This window comes from Ictidomys tridecemlineatus, chromosome 7 (assembly GCF_052094955.1).
Source record: "Ictidomys tridecemlineatus isolate mIctTri1 chromosome 7, mIctTri1.hap1, whole genome shotgun sequence".
NCBI classification, from domain to species: domain Eukaryota; kingdom Metazoa; phylum Chordata; class Mammalia; order Rodentia; family Sciuridae; genus Ictidomys; species Ictidomys tridecemlineatus.
The window spans coordinates 111069660-111093652 of NC_135483.1; the positions used below are offsets into that span (position 1 = coordinate 111069660).

The following is a 23993-nucleotide window of genomic DNA, read 5'->3' on the forward strand; positions in this document are numbered from 1 at the left end:
AAAACATTAATGGTTTATATATGAATTTAGGTGTTACTTTAACTATTTTGTTAAGAATTCCAGTTGCTATTGCCTCAGCAAAGCAAAGTTTCTGAAGATTAAAATTCATGAAAACTCCCTAAAAACAATATTCACTCAAGGAATTTGGTCTAGTTTGGTAATACTGTCAGTAAAACATAAATTATGTGGAAAACTGATAACAACAACGTAATTAGTACGTTTTCTGAAATCAAGGCAAGAAAAATAAATTCTATGGAATAAATATATGATGATTTATGAGTTATGTATGTCTTTATTTTATTGCTCATCACCAGCCCTTCAACAGAACACCCAGGCAGATTGTCTTTGATGTTTTGATGACTTTCAATAAAGTCAAAACTATAGCTTTCCAATTTGTTTTAAAATTTTGTAATAATGAAGTCAAATTTGTCAAAATAGAATGTATTTTACTTAACTACTTATAGCATGAAATATAAAAATTATTAGAAATTATTAGACACATGCTATGCAGATTTCCTTTTGTATTATTATGTATTATTATTCTGAGCCCTGCAAATGTTAGGGGTAGGCTGGTATGTTATGTTTCCATTAGTGACCTCTCTTCATATGCAATTGACAAATAATCCTAAGTCTTGTAAGTCTTGCCACAGGTGAAATAAGGCGTCCTGTGGGTGGTAGGAAGAGGAGGGCAGAGAACTCAGACTACCCTCTGCACAGCTGTGTGTTCTGCAAAAGTATCATGGTGTTTTAAGTCTCTGAGCCAGGCACATGACAGAATATGAAAATCTCCTCTCTTCTATTTTCACCTAGATGCCTCCTCCTATTTATTTTGTTTTAAAGGTTTTTTTTTTTAACTTGTTGATAGACCTTTCTTTTTTCTAATTTATTTATATGCAGTGCTGAGAATCAAGCCCAGTTCCTTACACAAGCGAGGTAAGTGCGCTTACCACTGAGCCACAACCCCAGCCCCACTCCTATTCATTGTTGATATGCCAATGGTGGGGTTGAATTGTGTCACCTAAAAAGATACACTGAAGTTCTAAATCCCTGTTTCTTTGAATGTGGCCTTGTTTGGAAAGAGGGCCATTGTAGTTGTAACCAAATTAAGATGAGATCATACTGGAGTAGGGTAGATCTCAAATCCAATGATTGGCACCGTCATAAGAAGGTTATCAGGAGCTGGATGCAATTCTTTAATCCCCGTGGCTCGAGAGGCTGAGGCTGGAGGATTGCCAGCCTCAGCAATTTATTGAGGCTATGAGCAATTTAGCAAGGCCCTGTCTTGAAAGAAAAAATAAAAAGGGCTTAGATGTGGCTCAGTGGTTAAGTGCCTTTGGGTTCAATAACTGGTAACAAAAGAAGAAAAAAAGACATTATCAGAAGCAGAGAGAGAGAGAAGGGGAAGAAGGCTGTGTGAAGATGAGGCAAAAATTAGAATTATGCCCCAACGTGTCAAGGAGTGCCAGGAACCACCAGAAAATGGAAGAGGCAAGGAAGGAGTCTTCCTTACAAGCTTCAGAGGCAGCAAGGCCCTGATGACACATTGATTTTAGACTTTGAGTCTCCAGAGCCATGAGAAAATAAATTTCTGTTGTTTGAAGACACCTAGTTTTTTAGTGTCTGGTTATGGCAGCCCTGAGAAACCAATGGAGTTAGTGATAATGGTGTTTTACTCCTGTGAGCCCAACCCTTTCTATTAGAACTACCTTCTCTTCTGTATTCACATGGATGTCTCCTGTTTATCCTTCACATGCCATGCATGGCTTCTAGGAAGACTCCATTAGTACTAGGGCAGGTCTGGCTTCATCCTGTCCAGGGAGTGGGTTGAACGTAGACTATGGCCGGGCAGGCGGAGTTGCTGCTGCTTCTAGCCTTGCATCAAATCATTTTCCCCTTTCAGTTGGAAGGAATTGTGTGCAGGATTGCTGCAGTAGCAAGACCTCCTGGTATGTTCCTGGCATCAAACTGTCTAACTAATCAGACTGGTTGACTCTTGGTTCCTTCCAACTCCACCCTTTTGGAAGGCAACAATCTCGGCAACAACAGCTGCTCTTGGTCACAGAAGGACAAATATCTTGACATTCATTTGTTTGTGGAAGAAAACAGGATTTTGGATCCTTGTGTTTCCATCAGATGCAATGGCCCAGTTTCTTTGGGAGCTCCAGAGTCTGAAATCTATGGGGCCATCTACCTGGCATCTGTGTCAGGAGCAGCAATTACAAAAGGACTCATGTCAGCAGTTGCTTGTGTGGGTAACACTAGGTGTAATCATCCATTTAAGCTCTCAGATTAAGACTTGATTAGGCCAATTGTATTCTGATCGTTTCCCCCCTATGAACAATGGCAGCTGCACAACAGGTTTTTAAAAAATTTTAGTCTAAAATATGAAAAGAAGGTATTGTTTTACTTTTTCTTGGAAACAGGAATACAGATTTGGGCTTGGTTCCAGAATAATGTTTTGTTTCTCCCTGAGTTCCAAAAGCAAGTCTAATATAATAGTTTGTAGAGAAGAAGAATTTTAACCTGAAGGAGTTTGCCCTCATAACAAATTGACATTTCCTTCTCCATACAACACTTAAGCTTGAATATGCAAATGATCCCCAAGTAGGAATTATCATTAGTCATTCTTTCACAATAAAGTAATAGATGAACATTGTGCTATATGACAGACAGCATTGAGATTCATCAAGTCCCAATTCTTTGAATCTCTCAGCTTGTCAAAAAGCAGATGTCTGATTTTGTGGTCCTGCTGGTGAAACACTGGACTCTTTCTCTTGGTGCACAGTTTAGACACCTCCTATAATTTGCTTTGAAATGAACAAAATCTACCATGGCACATGTTTGATTTAGTGGGCAATTTGACCAACAAGATGAAAAGAATTGGTGAGGAAGATGTTGTTTTTGCAAATTAAACTTGGCAAGATACTACTACAAGCAACTAATGAACTTACTCGATCTATCATGGGGATACATCATCAAACTCAGGAATGGCAGTTTTCTTTGCGAATGTTAATAAATTTACAGGAAAGTATGTCATTCAAATAGTAGCATTATAGAGATTCCAGGATGAATTCCAATAATATGGTATGATTCACTTTTAGATGAAAATGTAAGGAGATTGTAATTTAGTATAACTTTTACTGTTACCTACCATTTGGGATAGATACTGTCAAGTTAAGAAATCTTCACATTTAAGAAAGTTGTATTGTTTATTGTGATTGTTGTAGTCTATTTGGGTTTCTATAACAAAAATACAATGTACTGGTTGTCTTTAAGAATAAATGCTTACCGTTCACTGTTCTAGAGGCTGGGAAGTACAAGATCGAGGTGCCGGTAATTCAGCATCTGGTAAGGGTCTACCTTTTTATTCATAGATGACTGAATCTTGTTATGTCCTCTGAATCTTCATTGTGATACATGGAGATGAATAATAATATTATTCTTATCTTCAAGGGAATAATGCCAGGGTTTAAAACATTAACTGGATCACTGCAGAAGAACAGTCAGAATTCTATCTTCACTCATATGATTCTGGAGTTTGCATTTTTAATTAGTCACTGCATAAAACAGCTTAGTGCCCAGAGAAGCATTTATAAAACCCAAAGATTCACTGGATTTCCTTGGACCAGCAACCTAGATGGAGGAGACACAGCCTCAAGGAAGAGGCACAGTGTGTAGATGGCTTTTCTTTCTGGTTTTTGCTTTCTCTAAGCAAGTAGATGTGGGTGTCTCTGAAAGCCCTGTGCCTAAGGAAGAGGAAAGCCTCTGGGCATATGGATTCATGGGATTTTAATCCAAAGCTTTCTGTGGCAGATAATTCTAAATGATTCTTCTAAAATATTCCTAGCTCCCTTCTTGTCACTTTCTGACCTTCATATACTCAATGTTCCCGTCTCCTCAGAGCTGGGTGTGGTCATGTGACCCACTTCATGTGGAGTAAGTGCAAGTTTATAAGAGGTGTTCTGGGAAACCTTTTGCTCTCTTGATGAAGGGGTAAGAAGAGACTGTTGACCCACTGAACCAATCCCATTAAATACTTAGTCTAGTTTTGTTCTATGAGAAAAATAAACCTAGTTTCTAATTACTGTGAGTTGATTAGCTTATTTCTGTTACCCATACACATTCTCAACTGCTCTGGCTCCTGATACTTATCATACTTAAAGATTTTTTTATTCAGTTTAATTACATCAACAATCATACAGTAACTGGCATGAGGTTATCTCCATTGTAAAGATAAAGAAGACACTATCTAGAGTGACAAAGTTCCCCACCACAATAGCTGGAGTAGCAAGCAGTCCAGGCCTTCCAACTCTTGCCTGAGTGCCCTTTAAAACAGTCAAAGAGAGACTGACTGGTAATGAGCAGGATGTAAATGGTGTAGGACTTCCCCTGATCTTTGCCATTTTTACCATGTAAGGCTCAAACATCTTTGCATGTTGATTATTGCATGTATATATGTATGTGTGTGTGTGTGTGTATGTGTGTGTGTGTGTGTGTGTGTGTGTATGTGTATGTATTTTTTTCCTGGTGTTGGGGATTGAACTCAGAGCCTGGTACATAATGGACAAGCATTCTACACCTGAACTGTACCCTGGTCCTGCAGGTTTATTTAAAACCTAGATGGAAAAACATTTATATGCAACAGCTCTCTGAAAGATGAAGGGAATCATTTATGAAATAGAGTTAGGTCCCGGAATGCAATGAATATGAGAGAGAATTCTTCAAATATAAAGAACAGAGGGGTGAAGGAAAGTGAGCATAAACTTCGGTTAGTGAATAACCTAATGAATTAGCACAGGAAAAAAAAGGGAAAAGAAATTTACCTAAATATTCCCAGATGTTCCCTTTATTCAAACCTAAGAGAGCTTCAATTTAAAAATGAATCCTGGGCACAAAAAGGAATGAGAATGAGAGAAAGAAAAAAAATAAATGAGAAGGAGAGAGGAAGAGAAAGAAAGAGGAGAAGATTTGAGGTGTCTCTAAGCTGGAGCAACCATGTGAATTCCTTAATTGGATGTCATCGGGGAGGCCTAAGGAGTTATTGGAGATTTCTTGACTCAGAACAAATGGGGTTATCGACAAATATTACAGAAATGAGTTTAGGAATGTATTAGCTAGAGGTACAAACAAAATTTGGTAAAACAGAGACACACTCAGGGGACAAGGTGCAGTATCTCAGTGAGATGCTTTGAGGGTTCTCAGGCTCTTCTTTTAAAGGAAATTGGTGAGGGGTGGGTCTGAGAAGGCTTTTCAGGATATCAGTCAGGTGATCACAAGACAGTTTGTGGTGGTCTGGTAACTCTTAAGATCCTTAGGCGGATGTGATCTCCATTATTTGCTAGGTAGATGATGTTGGCAAGTACCCTATATTACAGGATTCTGGGAAAGTGTCCTATATTATTATATTAGTGGATTAATTAACAGTGCACAGGGCAATTATCATAAGTAGGTAAATTCCCAGTAACTTTAAGATTGTGAGTGAAAAATTGTAGATTTCCCAGAAATTTGGGAGTGACAGTCCTGGGAGAGAGAACTGGCTTCCCCAATGAAGGTCTGAGGAACATTAGCACAAGCCTTTTAGATAAAAGTTATCTTCTCCTTGTCCTTTCTTTTGTCTCCTTTCTACCTATTTTTAATCTCTTTTTGATTCTACTGCAGAAGAAATCATGAATCAGCTTACATAACTTAAGTATTCACCAACTTTTCCTTCTATCAAAAAAAAAAAAAAGCTTTCAAAAGGACTCTGTTTCAAGTTCACCCACAGACATCTGGAGAAAGGTGAATGATGTTCTACAGTAGGGATTGCAGGCAGTCACTTTTGTGATACAGATAGAGACTTCCTTTTGCAAAGACAGACAGCCTGGTGTTTGGTCTTACTCTGGTCTAAGGCCTGGAACATTCCATTAAAAATCAAACAACCTGACCAAGAGGCACAAGCCTTTGTCACCCAAAGACATACCAATTCAGAATGCACAATGGATATTTAAGTCAAAAGATGGGGCAAGCGAGACACAGTGGTTACTTGGAAGTGAAGGATATGGAAAATGATAACCCCCAGGACAAGGGAATGACAGTCCCCCAAATTGTCTGACCTGTAGGAAGGGGGAACAGGAAGGCAATTAACCCTCTTCCAGTAAATTCTTTCCCAGTAACAATGGACCCGTGGAAAAAAGCAAACTCTCATCCCTTCCTGGGTTCATTCCCTTCCTTTGGTTCATCTCCACCAAAAGCAAACATTCATCCCTTCCCAACAACAGTGGGTCCTGAAGGGAGGAGGCGGATATGGTAATGCTGGGTCCTGGACTTTTACCCTTTCCCACTGCCAATGAATGAGTCCTGGAAGGAGAATGGCAAATAGTGAAGCTCTGGATAACAGTGAGTCCCAGAACAAGAAGAAAAGCAGTGAACATCAATTTCTGAGCTTTTCCCAGTGACAATGAGTTTCAGACTTTTTTTTTTTTTTTTTTTTTTACAGATTTAGGGATCCACTTATGTGCCACATTTATTGTTGCAGTTCTTTTCCTAAACCACTGAAGAGTTTCAGACTTTTTACAATTTCTTTCCTGACTGTCCAAACCAACACGTCCTGCCTCAGTCTGCAAGGTTAAACCATCCTCATTATAAACTATAAAACTCAAACCCCTGGGCTGGGGTTGTGGCTCAGTGGTAGAGCTCTTGCCTGGCATGTGTGAGGCACTGGGTTCAATTCTCAGCACCACATATAAATAAAAATAAAATACAGGTAAACTTAAAAAATATTAAACAACAACAACAACAACAAAAACCCCTCAAACCCCTTCTGTAACCGGCGGCCATTTTCCTACACAGAAAATGAGCCCCGTGAGTGCCTGATTGATTGACTTCACTGCAGAATAAAGGAAAGCTGGCTGATCCATTTGAGGTCTGCTTCCAGCCTGGTTATTTGGGTTTTCATAATGGTGTCAAACCATGTTGGTTATTTATGCTTACAGGGGGACTAAGGCAGGAGGATCCTTACCTGGACAACATTGCTGGACTCTGTTTCTCAAAATAAATAATAAGTACATAAAAATAAAAGAAGGAGGGCTGGGGTTGTGGCTCAGTGGTAGAGTGCTTGCCTGGCATTCGTGAGGAGCACTGGGTTCAGTCCCCAGCACCACGCACACACACACAAAACAAACAAACAAACAAAACCCACTAAATTTTAAAAAATAAATAAAAGAAGGGGTAAAAAAATGAGGAGTTTGGGTGCAAAGGCAGTGGCACAAGTTTGGAAGCTGATTTTCAAGACTGGCTAGAGTGTCATAAAAGAGGGGGATAAAGCTATTCAAATGAGATGCACTAATTGGTCCAGATGACAGAGAGATGGTCAAAGAGCCTTATCTGAAGTAGATGTCCAAAATTCGATAATGAACATTATCTCTGAGAGGTCTCATCTATGCCATGGCTGTGGTATCATATTCATGTATATCTTTTGTCCAATATAACTTTTAGTTAAAGTCATTGGTTTCTGCTGCATTACAAAATATCTCAACAGCTCACTACTTCACAGGTACTGGCAAGGCAGTTCTCAGCAGGGTCAGGCTTCTGGTTGTGTGCAAGTCAGCTCCACATATCTTCCTCCTGAGGCTTAACCTGGACAGGCACTGGCCCTCTAAACATGAAAGGTCACAAAAGCACAAGCCCAACAGGAAAGCAGGTGTAAAGTCTCTGCAGGCATCTTGCCTACTAATGTTCTCCTGACCAAAGCCAGTTACATGGTCAAGTCCAAGACCAATGGGGTGGGGAAATATACTTCTCCTATCAATAAGAGGCACCGAAAAGTTACAAGACAAAGGATGCAGGTGTAAACTCCTATTACAAGTGAATAGAGAATTGGGAAGAATAATTCAGCTCCAGTCTCATGCTTCTAGGCGCCCTTAGAGATAAATGTATTTGGACGCCTTCAAGTCACTTTAAATTCACTGTGGGCAAAATCCAGTTTATGATCCATCTCCTTCTCCCTGCCATACATACACCTACAACCCATTTCTCCTCTGTTGTTTCCTGTCTTGGTGAATGGCACCATCATCCATCCACCCACCTGTGAAAGGCAAACCCCAGAAGTTGTCCTTGACATCCCCCTCTTCATCATCCCTCCTTAACTAATCAGTTACCAAGTCCTATCGATTCATTCTTCATTCCCAATGCCACTATTCTTTGCGTAAGTTGCCATCTCCCTTGGCCTGGGTTATTGCAGTGCATCCTGAGTGGTCTTTTTATATCTATCCTCACCAACCTCTAGTACATTCTTTGCACTATAAGTCAGAATCATTGTTTTTAAATATATATGCATCATCATCATTATTCTGTTTAATGCTCCTCAGTTGCTTCCTAGCGTCCTCATGATGGGTACTGAAGTCTCATTTGTGGTCTATGCTCAACCCAATCTGTTTCTCACTCTGCTGTTTCATTCTATGACAAGCTCTCCCCTTGCTTCCCACATTCTGGTAACAGTCCCTTGATAGATCTGAGCTTCTTTGACTTGGGGCCTCTGCCCATGTGTTCTCTATTCTAGGAACACTTTTAACCACATTCTTTGCCTTTTTAACTTTGATTCACCCTTCCTATCTGAGCACTATTGTCCCTTCCTCAGAGAAGCTTCCTCTGATCATAGAGACCATGACAGAGCCCTCATTGTTCTCTCTTAGCTCAACATACTCTTTTTTTTGTCACTGTTTTTATTATTTTGCAATTGCCCAGGAAGAAAATCTGTGCCATAGGGAACTTTTATGAAAAGAATTGGTTACAGAGGTGCTGACATGTAGGAAACAACTGTTGGGAGTCACTGCTGTCACTGGAGGGATAAAGAAGAGTGTCTTCGAGAGATGTGGAATACCCAGCAGCAGCTGAAATCAGGAGGAGGAAGTCTCCAAGTGGAAAGTAGAGTCACAGCCAGGATGTGGTGGTGGTAGTGGGGGCCCCTGGCTTCTCTCCTTCTCCATCTTCCAATGTCCTGCCAGTGCCTTCTGTCTACTAAGTCTACCAGAAAGACAGAAGGCAGAGCAAACACACAGAGCAGGGGAAGAGAAAGAAACAGCTTTGAAGACAAACAAGCCCAGGTCCATTATTGGCAAGTTATATACTTGTTTATGTGATTGTTTGTATTTCATTTTCTTCCATACTTGACTGATCTGTTTGAGCAAGGGGGATGTTATTTTCACTGTCCATTGACTTCTCAGAGCTTAACATTGGTCCTTAATATTTGTTAAATGAATGAATGAGAGATATCTAAAAATGCCTTAAACTGGGGGTAAATTATCTATTAAAATATTGGCAGTCTGGCCTAGTGGTGCATGCTTGTGATTCTAGGAATTTGAGAGGCCAATGATTCAAAATTCAAGGCTATTCTGGGCAAGTCCAGCCAGAGAGATCCTGTCTTAAAATAGAAATATAAGAATGAAAAGGGCTGGGGGTATAGTTCAGTGGTAGAAAGTCCATGGGTTCAGTCTCTAGAACCATAAAAAAATAAAAATAAAATAAAAATTTGGCTTGCACCGTTTCAAGAATGAGCATACTTTCTCCCTCCACCTCATTGTTACCCCCAATCCACTTTTTTTCCCCCCAGAGTTTTCCAATTACAGCTTTTCACCAACACTCTTATTTTTGGAGAAATTGAGAAATGTAAGAAAAAGTATCATACCAATTGTCTACCATCTCAAAGGCAGATATGCGAGCTCGTGCACCCACACAATACACACACACACACACATACACACACACACACACACACACACACACACACACACACACACAAACTGTCTCTCTCCAGTCAGTCACAGGAGGACCAGGGGCCCTGGAAAGGGTCTTCTTTAGTTTATAGAACCTGTTCTCACCAAAGCAGAATCTGGGAAAATGGACTGATGCCAAGCTCTTGTTCTCCAAGGCAAATGTTTAATTCTGGCTATCATTTCCTCCTCTGAATTTGAGCAATATGTAAAATACAACACAAATCAAAGTGCTTACAATTACAACAATGTTACAAGATGATTTAACAAATGACTTGAACATGTATTTTTGGGTTCTGTTTTAAAGTCCTTTAAACTGTTTTGTAGAAACACTGATATTTCCGATACGCAGTCTTTTGAAAATTATATCTTCAAGGAGGGGTTATTGTAACCAAAGCCTCAGATGTCAGGTGATGGTGGCAGAATCTGCAGGAGAATGAAATAAGCTACCAATGTCCTTTCCAATGAATTCCACCTGCTGGACCAAATTGTATAAGAACTACCCAGGATTTTCTATTTTGGAATTGGTAGCAGAGTTCGGCAAGCAAAGATCAGGCTTGTGGGCTCATGGCTGTTCTCTTTCTTTCTATGTTCTTTCTTTGATGCCCTTAGTGACCAACCTGGGAGAGACAGGGTATTCTCAAAACATTGCAGTTGCTTCCCTATATTTCCCAGCATCCTCACAGATAGGCAAGGTTACAAGATTAGCTATTAGTTAATAAAATGGGCCTTTTCCAGGGCAAGGCTTAGACAAATCACCACAGCACCTGAATTGAACTCATGTAGAGATGCACAGCTTGGATCACTGAGTCACACGAGAGAATGTTGCTCTAAGAGAATTATTTGGACTTACAACAGACACTGTGTGAGCAAGAAAGAAACCTGTATTATGTTAGGCTACTGAGAATTTGAGATTGTTACTGAGCATAAGCTGGCCTATTCTGACTAATAAGTATGGGTATAATAAAAAGAGGAAGACATCCATATTTGATTGTATTGTTTTCCTTTTCTTTTCTTTCTTTCCTTTGAGTATTTAAGGAAAATATATTGGACTGAAAATAACAGTCTAAAAATTGAGTTAATTTGGAATTTGGTTGTGACGGTCATTATTCTAAATATATTGAATCTAAGTCTAATAAATAACAGAAAGAACTCCTTGTTAAAGTGCCCAGGACAAATTCTTTGAAAGTCATTAAACTTTTACTAGAGACCACCTCCTATGGAACATTCCTCGACTGAATTTTCAGGCATCATGTAATGTGTGTGTGCAGAAGAGGTGTATAAAGGAAGTGCTAAAGAAGACACCGAGGATGTTGGAATGAACACCACAATACAGTTAAGGCACCATTTAAGGTTGTGGCAGCCTCACCTTCTGCACCAGAGGGCACTTGTTTGGCCCCAGCGGCTGCTGTGGTTCTGTTTGAATTCACATGGGTGCTAACACAAACCTGAGAGACAAATTTTTGGCCAGGGAGAAATAGAAACAGAGAAGACTCATCTCTCTCCTTTCTTTCCTAGACAAACCTGAGTCCTCATCAGGTCTCTCAGAAGAATGCACTTTTATACAGAAAGTGGCACTCAGCTTTGTGACTGTTCCTTCCCTGCCTCACGCCCTTCCTCCTTATTCCTGCCTACTTGGGTCTGTATACTCTAATAAATATTAGCACATATATTTTGCCTCAGGCTTGACCTCCTGGGAACCCAGCCTAAGACACTATCTAAACATTTTTCTCCCAGAGATAATGATAAACATCAAAAGAAAAATAGGACTTGACAGAAAAATATTTATTGTGCACATGTTTATGTTTGCACTAAATAATATAAAGAAAGGTCAACTACTTGCAAGACTTTGTGGAAGTTTGGTTGAAATGAAATCCAAATGCTGCCATCAGAAGTGTTCTCAGGAGTTGTAATGACAAGTGAAAGACAAGATAAAGAGAATCTGTACATTTCACTAGCAAGCTCTTTACAATTTCACAGCTCATTCACATCATTATATCTATACCTTCATAATCATACTACTTTTACATTAGAAAAAATTAAAAGTAGGAGGTTTAACTTATATGTTCAAAGCCAAACAATAAGAAGGCACTAGTGCATGGGATGAAATCCCAGGTTTTTAAAATTCCAACCAAAATTTCTTCCCAGCTTGCTTTTGTAGATCTAACCCTGTAAAAAAGCATGAAGATGGATGCACATGATTACTTGTGGGAAAACATAAGCACATTGACTAAAGTAAGTAGAAAACCTCAAACATTTGGCCTAATGATTTTAATCAAACCTAAAATTTCTAATATGTTACTGCTGATTAGAAGATAACTGAATTTTTCCAATTGTGCTCTGTCTGTTCTGAGTGACTTGTCCAAATGATCCTACTTAGGAGTTTGCATAGCGATTTAAGGGTATAAAAAAGCAGTCCAGGTTCTTTGTGTTAAATTTTATATGTGAAGTATTAGAACCAAGAAAAAGGAAAAACAATGAAATAGAAAAGGAGGGAACCCTTCCAAACCCTTTCTATGAAGGTAGTATCACCCTGATACCAAAATTGAACAAAAGACACACAAGGAAAGAAAACTTCAGACCAATATCCCTGATGAATATAGATGCAAAAATTCTTAATAAAACACTAGAAAATTGCCTAAAAAACATATTAAAAAGAGTGCATCATGATCAAGTGGAGTTCATCCATGGATGCAAGGTTGGTTCAACACATGGAAAATCAATAAACATAATTCATCACAAAAGTAGACTTAAAGACAAGAATCACATGATTATCTCAATAAATGCAGAAAAAGCATTTGACAAAATACAGCACCCATTCATGTTCAAAACACTAAAAAAAAAAAAAAACTAGGAGGAACATTCCTCAACATTATAAAAGCTATGTACCCTAACCCCAGACCAACAAATGAAAAAATGTTCATCATCTCTACCATTTAGAAAAATGTAAATAAAAACTACAAGCAGATTTCATCTCACTCCAGTCAGAATGGTAATTATCAAGAATGCAAGAAGGGGCTGGGGATGTGGCTCAAGCGGTAGCGCACTCGCCTGGCATGCGTGCGGCCCGGGTTCGATCCTCAGCACCACACACAAACAAAGATGTTGTGTCCGCCGAAAACTAAAAAAAAATAAATATTAAAAAAAAATTCTCTCTCTCTCTCTCTCTCTCTCTCTCTGTCTCCCCTCTTTCACTCTCTCTTAAAAAAAAAGAATGCAAGAAGCATTAAGTTTTGGCAAGGATGTGGGAAAAGGGGTACACTCATATATTGCTGGCGGGACTGCAAATTGTTGCAACCACTATGGAAAGCACTATGAAAAACAGTATGGAGGTTCCTCAGAAAATTTGGAATGGAACTACCATTTGATCCAGTTACCTCACTCCATGGTTTATATCTGAAAGTCTTAAAATCAGCCTACTACAGTGAAGCAGCCACATCCATGTTTATAGCAGCTCAATTCACATTAGCTAAATCATGGAACCAACCTAGATGTCCTTCAACAGATGAATGGATAAAAAAATGTGATATAGATACACAATGGAATATTACTTAACCTTAAAGAATAATTAAATCATGCATTTGCAGGTAAATGGATGGAGTTGGAGAATATCATGCTAAGCAAAGTAAGCCAATCCACAAAAAACAAAGACCAAAAGTTTTCTTTGATAAGTGGATGTTAATCCATAATGGGCAGGGAGAGAATGGAGAGACTTTGGATTATGCAGAGGGAATGAGAGGAGGGGAGGGGATGTGGGAATGGGAAGGATGGTAGAATGAGATGGACATTATTACCCTATATACATGTATGATTATACTGCTGGTGTGACTCTGCACCATGTTCATCCAGAAGAAGAAGAAATTTTGCTCCATTTATGTACAATGTGTCAAAATTCATTCTACTGTCATGTATAACTAATTAGAACAAATTAAAAATTAAAATTAAAAATGAAATCTGCATTATATAGTAAGGTGGTCGCATCAATGTTCATAGGAGCTTAATTCACAATAGATAAGCTATAGAACCATCCTAAGTTCCCTTCAATAGATGAATGGATAAAGAAAATATAGTACATATACACAATGGGATATTACTCAGTCATAAAGAAGAATAAAATTGTGGCATTTGCTGATAGATGAATGGAGCCAGAGACTATTATGCTAAATAAAACAATCCCCCCCCAAACCAAAGACCAAATATTCTCTCTGATATGTGGTGCTGACTCACAATAGGTGGTGCAGGAGGGAGAAGTGGAGGTTCACTGGATTGGATTGGGGGGATGGGGGAAGAAGGGGGAGGGGAATGGGGAAGAAAGGGGCAGGGGAATTGGGGAAGAAAGGAGGAGGGGAATAGGAAAGACCGTAGAATGAATCGGACGTAATTTCCCTATGTTTGTTTATGAATACATGAGCAGTGTAACTCCACGTCATGTTCAACCTCTGTGTATGTAGGATGTGTCAACATATATTCTACTGTCATGTATCTAAAGAGAATTTTTAAAAAGAGAGGAAAAGGGGGGAAAGTGCTGACTTACAATGAAAAAAGACTAAAAATCTCGAATTATTTCAGGAAGAAATTATGAATCTACAATTTTACTGTGCCATTTTTAATGTTCATTTGGCTGCATTTTCAGTTACCTCCCTTTCTGGGAATGTTGTTTGTCATCCACTCTGCAAGAGAGGGAGTATTTTCCTTAGAAATGGATGGGCCAGCTGAAGCTTCAGTTCTTTCACATCCTAAGACAGATGTTGGAGGCATAAGGAGGCTTATTGGTTGCTTTTTTATCCCAGGGACCTTCAGGAGGCAAGATTAGATTAGAGATAGACATTCTCCCTACCAAATGAGGCAGGCCATGGCCCATCGCCCACACTACTGCTGGACAAATTAGAAAGAGACACAAACCTTTCCCATGGGCCCTATTGCTGCTACTTGTGTGGTGGTTATTCTGGTGGTCACCGCTCTTCTCAGACAAAGAGTACTGCTAAAATTCCACTCACCTTAGGGCAATGGACAATACTCTTGGTACCCCTCCCAGCAGAACTGAGAAACACCGTGATATGACTTCTAAGCAGACTTGACTATACACCTGTGGAGAACAGATGCACAACACAGCCTGAAAGTTAAAGTTGCTACTAGAAGAAGTAGGCATATAAAAATTCAATATAATTGCAGTGCTCGTTCCTTGTCAGCTAGGTCCTGAGCTGTAGTCATAGGGCACAGATCATTCAAAGTGGCCCCCTCCCAATATCCACAAGCTCCAGTTTCCCTGGAATTTAGCCCTCCCCATCCTCTTTCCTAAAAGTACTCACAATACAAGCAAAAGAAGGAGGGCTCTCCTCATGGTGCTCATGCCAAGGAACTACCATGCCAAAGGACATTTCTCCTCGTGCAGTGACCTACTTCTCATGGGGTGGGGGACACACACTCTCTTCTCAGGGTGGACTCTCTTACTTTTCCTTTCCTAGTTTTGTTTGTTGAGCTGTGCAATGGCATTTGTAGAGATCAGTGATCCTGTCCCAGTAACAAGGTGCCAAACAGCCTTGTCATCTCTAATGTCTTTCCCTCAGCAGCAAGGGCAAAGAGCAGGTCTTTGATCCTCTCCTGAGTCACTCTGGTCAAACTTTATGAATAATCGTGAGGTTGCAAATTCACTTGTCTCTCTCAATGACATGCATGGTTTTAAAGCACAGGGCAATCTCATCTTGTTCTAAGGTAAAGAATTTATTAACACTTTGGGGTACACTGTACTAAACATCCAACACATGGCTCTATTGTTTCCATGACATTTTAGTTTGGGATATTTATATTTGTCACATTCAAGCCTTCCTCAAGAGCAATATTTGCTTACCTTATCTTACATTTTCCTGACTGAAAAGAATCCTTTCCTGAACAAAGGTAAGAGAGAGAACAATGACGAAATCAAGTTTCTGGTCCAGAATGCCAAAAAATGATACAGAACTACAGCATGACACATTTCCAACTTAAACAAATGGAACCCTCAGTCTTTTCTACTAGTAACTTATATTCATCTGAGTGCAAGCACTGGAGAATGCCTTTATCCCAGTGTCTTGAGAGTGTACTTTTTTTTTTTAATCCTATCAGGTCTTCATCTAGCTCTGTATTTTCTGGTTATTTTTGGTGTTCACCCTGGTAGATATTTCACATTTTGATGCACTCAAATATTTACTTCCTTATAGTAGGGTTAATATTACATAGGTAGAGAAGTCAGGTCTAATTCTGACACTGTGTACAATGTGTGTGTCGATTCTTTATACCTCCCTACTTTTTTTCTGCTCCCTGTTGGCTTATAGTAAAGATTCGTGCAATTATGAAACACAAAGAGGTTGATTTTCCTCTAATACACACTTTGGCAAAATGTTTAATTCAGCTGCCTTTTATTGAAAGGTGTTTGAGAAGAAGAGGGTGATTTCCAAATTAGCATTGTCTGTCACCATCGCCCCAAGAAACAATCACCAAATGACTTTCTGATTTGTACAACTGGACATTTTCTTTGGGTTGCAGCACTGTAGAACTGGCTAATTGACTATTTCAAGATAATATATACAGGGAGTACAATCTCTACTCCATATGATTGAAAAACCTACACACCCATTTTTTTTCCCCTATTATCTCTAGTTCTCACTTTCCTTTCTTGGTTTCAAAACTAGTTTTCCAAAATTTATAAACGTGCTAGAAGATATCTCCAACTCAAACGTTCAAAGCCATGCTAACCACCTTCTTTCATAAACAGGAAGCTTCTGAATAACTTATATTAAAGGTTATTTAAAGTAGCTGTTCATTTGTCAGGTTTCTTAACTCATCTTGGATGCCTCCCTCTCGTGGCTCATACCTACTCTATAATCAAGCCCAGGCATGTTTCCTTGATAGCCATCTCTTGACAGGTTCGCCAGCACTACCACTGAAGTCTTCCTTAGGCTCTGGAGGACTTCTTCAGCTGAGTGATGATTTACCACAAAATTCAGTCCATGGAGATTGGGAGTCACAGTGCTGCCTGGGTTGAGATCTAGTCTGCCACATTCTTTCTGGTCTTGATCAAATTATTTTACCTCTGTAAGCCTCAGTTTATTAGTCTACAAACTACAGAGCATATTAGGATGAGGATTAAGTGAGATTATGCACATAAAATATTTATAATTGTATGTGTCAGATAATAAGTATTAGCCTAACAAACACTATGAAGCCCAAGACCCTGTCTGCCTTATCAACTCTTCCAACCCTGGTGCAGAAGACATGGTGCATAGGGAGTCCTCACTCCTAAAGAATAGATGAATAAGACTTCACTGTCACTGTGATACCTCTTCAATTTATTCTGCACAAGACTTCCAGAATGTGACAAATTATATTATTATTCTTCAAGAATAACCCTGCTTTTCTGCTTTCCCTCTGGGAGCTAGAATTATTCTCTTCCCTATGGTATAGGCTTGATTGTGTGAGCTGCTTTGGTCCATGACATGGGAATGGAGTGTCACCATTGGAATGGAATTTTCACCCATGTGAAAGTGGTAAGGGCCTGGTCATCTCTTTCTAACTCTTCCTTTCCCTCATCACAAGATTAGCAATAGGTTCAGGAAAGGATTCCTCTATTAGTGGAGTTAAGTCAATTCAAGCTGAGCCACTGATAACAGTTATCAGACATGCAAAACAAATGAGAAACAAATTTTTGCTATTGTAAGCCACAAAGATTTCGGGCTTTTTCTTTATCCGAGGTTCTCTTGTCTGATCATTCAGAAACATACATAGAAATATGCTGTTCCCAATTAGCTTCCAAATAAGGGAGAGCTGCCCTTAGCATGACATACAAAATCCTTTCACAGTCCTTCATAATTTGTCCACAAATCGCCTCAGTCTAATTCTCCTGCCTGCCTGTTCTGAGATACTGTATTCTATCAACTCAAAACTTTTTTTTTTTTAATTTGACATTTCCTAAGCACTAGTCTGAGACCTGTTTCCACCTCTGTCTTAGATCATCTCTCCTTGATACCTACACTTAAGAACAACAGAAATACATTTGGATTCCAGTTAGTGAACTTCACAGCAGAATATTAAATACTTTACAGAATCATTTAGAGGACTAAAGAGAAATTGTAGACTGAGCTTCCAGGAATGACTCCAAAGGCATATCACAAGACAGGGCTGACAAGAGAGCCGCTATCTCACCACAACCACCAACTGCCTTTTGAGTTTGAAGTTACCCCTATAACTGTCTGTCAGGGGCTGAAGGTGCCACTGAAGTCACACTCCACACCAGATATACCCAGGGCTCTTTGCTTAATCCAATTCGGTATTATAGAAAGGCAGCTTCTATAGTTTGAATATGGTTTGTCGTCTCTAAAACACCTGTTGAAATTTAATCCCCACTGTCAGATATTAAGAAATAGGACTAACTGGGACCTATAAGAGTTGATTAGTGCTCTAATGGGTGTTATGGTATGTATCTGTAATGTCCCCCAAAGTCTCATGTGTTGAAGACTTGGTCTCTGATGCAGCAAGTTTCAGAAGTGGGGCATTTGGAAGGACCACGAGGGCTCAGACTTCATCTGTGAATTAATCTATCCATAGCGGAATGGACTACTGGGAAATGGTGGAAACTACAGGCAGGTGGGGAATGATGGGAGGAAGTAGGTCAGGGGTGCCCTTGAAGACTCTATTGTATCCCAAGGCCCTTCCTCTCTCTCTCTGTTTCCTGTTTGCCATGAGCTGACAGGCAGCTTACCATGCCCTTGCACCATGATATACCTTACCTCAGGCTCAGCGCAATGGAGTCAGCCAACCATGGACGGAAACCTCTGAAACCGTGAGCCAAATCTTTGCTCTTCTAAATTGTTTTTCTTAGGCATTTGTTACAATGATGAGATGCTAAATAAAACACTGGGTTAATCCATTCATGCAATTGATGGATAAATGAATTACTGGGTTAATGTGTTATATCAAGCATGGGTTTGCTATAAAAAGCCAGTTTGCCTGGGAATCTCTCATACTCCTTGAGTCTTTTGCTTTTTGATACCCTGCATCTCCCTACCCCCCAGGAATCTGACAGAAGAAGGCTATCACCAGATGTGGCCCCTTGACTCTGGACTAGAACTATAAACCAAGTAAATCTCTTTTCTTTATAACTTACCTGGTATGTGGTATTCTGTTATTAGCAGCCGAAAGCAGACCATACAGAATTCTAGAAAAAGGCTGTATTAAATGCTGAGCAGATTGTTACAGACTGGCCAACATACAACTTATTAATTTGATATGGTGCTTCACTTTTAATAAAGAACCTTTGTGTATCTTATGAAGATCCTTTAGGATGTATAGAACAAGGTTCCTGTTCCCATTTCTAAGACGAGAAATCTGAGACTTAGGGAAGCTTTATAGGGAAACCAAGACTAGGACTCAGTGTTCTGAATCCTAGTGTAGCGCTGTTCTGTTACACTCAAGAATCTAAGTTTTCTTAGGTCCTCGGGTCTGAGTATTGAAAATGCCGTGGTGATGGCTGCTTCTGTTTTGTAGCATAAGGCAGCATTATCAGCCATGAGGGAGAGAACCTGGGCGGGAAAGCCCACACTCTTAAAGGGTGGGGAGAGACTACTTCAGGGAAAATAATTAATCCTTCAGTTCCCTGATTCCTATTAGGATAGTGTCTCTCTCATTTGTTATCTTTAAATGAAGTGAAGTAGACGCTATCAGAAAAGTGGAGCTTCCTCCTCCACTTGTTGTGAAGTCGATGGGGGAGGGGTAGAGCAAAAATAGTTTCCACATTTTGATTTTCAATGGAAATTTTCAACAGAAGAGGTGAGTCTTTGTGGTTCACTCAGATACCTATTAAATCATCTTTGCTGTTATACAAAATTTGAGTAGAAGACAGAATTATTGATTTGCCTAGGAAATAATGAAACACCATGAATGGACATGTGTACATGTGGATGAAGAATGCCCTTCATGAGAGCATTACTGTTTTGTTGGACATTTCTAGAAAATGATTCAGTTCCAGTTAAAAAAGAAGTGAATTTTAAATTTCAAGGGTCTGAAATATTTTAATTTCATATCTTCTAAATTGAGAAATTATTGAATCCTAGAATGTTTGAGCTGGATTTGAACCAAATTTAGAGCAAGAAAAACTGTTTCTAACAAAAGTCACAACCAACCCCAACTAGAAGAACAAAACTGTTCTGTATGAGAGGAGGGGAGAAGGCCAAGATAGGTACTCAGGCCTTCTTTCTCACAGTGTGCCCACCACCCTACCTCACCAAGAAACCCACATTTCAAAAGCCACAGTTCAAGGCCTCAAAGATGGTCCAACTGAAGGCCACACAAATAATACCAGAATTCGAATTTGAACCCAGATCTTCCAATTTCTACCTCTGTCCTTGAAAAATTCCTTGGGCAATGTTCTCTTTGGCGAGTTTGCAGTTCTATTTTGTCTATCCCAAATATTCACGTCTGACTCCCCAAGCAGTTTTATAGTTGCCTGCGATTGTTCTATTCATGTGGACCTTGCCTTTAGGTGAGGCGACCTTGCTAGGCTTTAGGGATGTACCTATGACCCTCTTGAAGATAAGAGGAACAGTGTAGTGGGATACTGAAAGAGGAAAAGCCAAGACAGCACGAGGAATGAAAAGCTAGAGACTCAGATTTTTTTAGAAAATTTTAATCTTAGACAACTCCTGCATTGTGACTTTTGTGTCTTTTTCTAGGGTGAGACATGTAAAGGGATGGGGCCAAAATAAGTCATCCATTTGTGTCTTTTGCACTAGAGCAATGCTTGTAATCTTTTAAGGCAATGACTTTCAAACTAGTTTCAAAGTTAAATTCTGAGAGTGGCAAGCATTTGCATAAAAAATGAAGTTAATTGATAGAATTTTCTAAAATCAAAGTTTATTTCTCAAGATATTTTTTTAACCTTTGGTATCTACTGCTGCTTGTCTATTACTACTGAGAGCTAACAGGTGGTAAAAATTAATGAACATATAGCAAGGAATATTTATTCAAAACTTATAAACCACTGATCCTACACAGGTTAGCAGCTTGTTTCTTTGTGGATTCATGGGCTCACAGATTTACTACACCTGTATAGAATAAACTATTAGGTATTTGATAAGGATTATTATTAATGATTCATATAATAACTTTTATGGTTATATTTGCTTAGAATATCTCTGCACCATTTCCCAAAAGTTGTTAATAATGGTAGTTTCTGTGAAAGATAAACTGTCTTGGGGTGAAAGGCAGAAGAGAGACTTATTTTTTCATTTTACATCCTTGTTTATGTGTTGAGATTTTTACCACATGCATCTTTTCAGTTTTCACAGAAGTTGAAATTGAAAACATATACTTTAAACATACCGATCCTGAGATCTCTCCTAGATTCTGATGTAATGTATCTGGGATTGTGAGCTGGGCATTGAGGGTTTAAAACAACAACAACAACAACAACAAACTCTTCAGGGGAATTAGAATGGGTAGCCAAAGCTAAGAACTGTTGCTTTCAGCTGTTATCAGAAATTCTTTATTATTATAGATTGATATTGTATTATTTATAACTGTATTATTAAAGGCAAGAATTCCTAGATTTTTTTTATGCAGGGAAGGGCCTCTTCAATGTCAAAGACTTTCACAATCTCCCATACAACCCTTGACATATTTTATTGTGTATAAGCTGGGAAAATATGACATGTCAGACAGTAACTATGAATTAATCTCAACAAAACCGGTACACATTTGAAAAATAGTAATGTGTATTTAATCAACTCAAAATGTGTCAAAGCCCTAGGAATTAGACCAGACACTATGCAACTTTTAGAAGAAAATGTAGGATCAGCACTCCAGAACATAGGAACAGGCTTTCTACAGAGAGGTGGGGCAGGTGATGATGGTAGTGGAAGGGGAAGGCTGGTACAGTATTTTCATTTTGCTGCAAAAGGAGGAGCTGAAAATGTTGGATATGAGATAGGGATTAGGTAGTAGGGGTTGTTTTGTTTTGTTTAGAAAAAAAATAAAAAAGAGATGGTCAAAACGGTGATCATGAAGGTGTACTGCAGGAGGTCGCCTGGTGTTCTCGCCTGCTCTGTCCTTTGCATCATCAAAGGCAGTCAGAGGTGCTGACCACTGGAAGGATCCATGCAGTCAATTATCTGGGTTATTTTGACAATTATAACTTTGGTGAAAAAGCATTTTCAAGCAGTGTAAGCCCTGCTTAGGGTCAGGAGTCACCTAATGGTGGGATGTGGGCCAGGAGGCCTACAGGATCACATTTCTGATTCCCATTTTATTTTGTTATCCAAACCTAAACATCCACTTTTGCTACTAGATAACTGCTCTTTCACTGAGATATGATTTTATCTATAGAAATATTTTGAGATCAATGTACACATCAACTTTGTATGCATTTAAATGAACCTTTTGTTAAAATGAAGCACTATTGTTTAAATATTAAAAATAAATAAATAAATAGGATCCCTAAAGCTCAGGAAATAATGCCAAGAGTTCCTAAGTGGAAAATCAAATTGAAAAGCTTCTGCACAGCAAAGGAAACAATTAGGAATATAAACAGAGAACCTTCAAAATATGAGGAAAACCTTTGCTAGCTACTCTTCTGACAAGATAAATATCTAGAATATATAAAAACTCAAAAAAAAATTTACACCAATAAAAATCAAATAACCCAGTTAATGAATGAATCAAACAGACACTTCTCAAAAGAAGAAGTACAAATGGCCAATGAGTGTTTGAAAAAAAATGTTCAACATCATTAGCAATTAGGAAAGTGCAAATCAAAACTGCACTGAGAGGAGGATCCAAGATGGCGGGCCAGAGGGAGGCAGTGCTCTGTGTCGCTCGGTGACCTGGGACTCAAGTAGTGAGAATACTGCTTCTCCGTGCCTGTCCAGGGTTCCAGGCCTCAGCATCAGAGTATGTCTCCCAACTATATGCCCGTGCAGGGCTACTGGGGGACCACTGGCGGCAGCACCTATGAAGAACTCTCGGCCACCCACCTTGAGCAGAAATCACAGATGCTGCTCCCATGCAGAACACCCAGCAGCTTCCCATGAACTCCGGCCACCACCCCCATGTGGACCCCCATCTACCAATGTGGGGCTCCCTCCGTCATCACTGTCTTGGGACTCTGCAGGAGCAGGGATAGTCCCCTACATGCAGTAGCCTGCCTGCACCTGGAAACTTCACACAGGCTCTGAGGTCTGTCAACAGCCACATGCTGCAAGCCACAGAGCTCATCTCTGAAATCATCATCTAATGCCACCACTTGGGTCCCCCCACATGACCTGACATTCCCGCAGCTGAAAGCAGGCGCCTCCATTTTGGGTCACCGTCATCACCCTCTTCAGCGGGGGGCAACACCCAGTTTGGAATTCCAGCTGACCAGGTACCCAGTTTCTAGCTCCCCCTTCTTCCCAGCAGCTGCTACCCTAGCACAGTGACACCCTGGTTACCTTTATAATCCTGAGAGGAAATACCAGCTAACAACAGGCAACCCCACCTATTGGATGAGAAGGGAAGCAGGAAAAATCCAGCTTTCCAACCAAAACAATCCTGTTTCTTCCTTCAGGATTTTTTTTTTCTCTCTCTCTCTATTCTCCCACCCTCACACCCCAACATATGTAGGTGAAACCAAGTAATTTGCATAAATTAGGATTTTGAGGACTGGGACATCTGAATAGTATGTTGCACCTGTGTTGTATATTCTTTTTCTTTTCTTTTATCCCACCAATTTCTACTATTTTAACATTTTCTATTTTTCTTAATATATGTGTGTTTGTTTTATGTACTCTACTGTCTTCTCATCTGTGTACCCAAAATTACTTCCTCTCTCTTCTCCTGTTACTAATCTTCCTCGATTTCTTTTTTCATACTTCCTAAGGTATAACAACTCTATATCCTCACCTCCTACCTCCTCAGCATATCATCCTATCCCTCACCCCCGGTTCTTTGTCCACCACCAGAAATTAAACCCTTTTACAAACCTACTGAGTATATTGTAGATAATAATTGAATTTACTATTTCTGTACATTGTGACCAAACTGTAAACATCTTAATAGCAAATATTTGTTTTTAGGGTGAATACTGTTTATATTGGGATCTGATAACACTGTCCTTTACCTCAAAGGAGAGGTATTGGATCCCTACAGGGGCACTAGAGCCTATAGGGTAAAAATAGTAATGCCTTGGATTCACAGTGCTAGAAGAGAAGACACACAAGCAATATTGAAAGACAAGGAAAG

At 39.5% G+C, this 23993-nt stretch overlaps 1 long non-coding RNA gene across 1 annotated transcript; it reads right to left on the reverse strand.

Annotated features, from left to right (window-relative positions):
* Positions 1 to 11793: 11793 nt before the first annotated feature.
* Positions 11794 to 15246, reverse strand: LOC144365321 (uncharacterized). Its single transcript, XR_013423628.1, has 3 exons — positions 15056 to 15246; positions 14744 to 14832; positions 11794 to 11915 (listed from the first exon to the last, which is right to left on the reverse strand). It is a non-coding gene; the product is annotated as an uncharacterized LOC144365321 (long non-coding RNA).
* Between the last annotated feature and the right edge of the window lie 8747 nt (positions 15247 to 23993).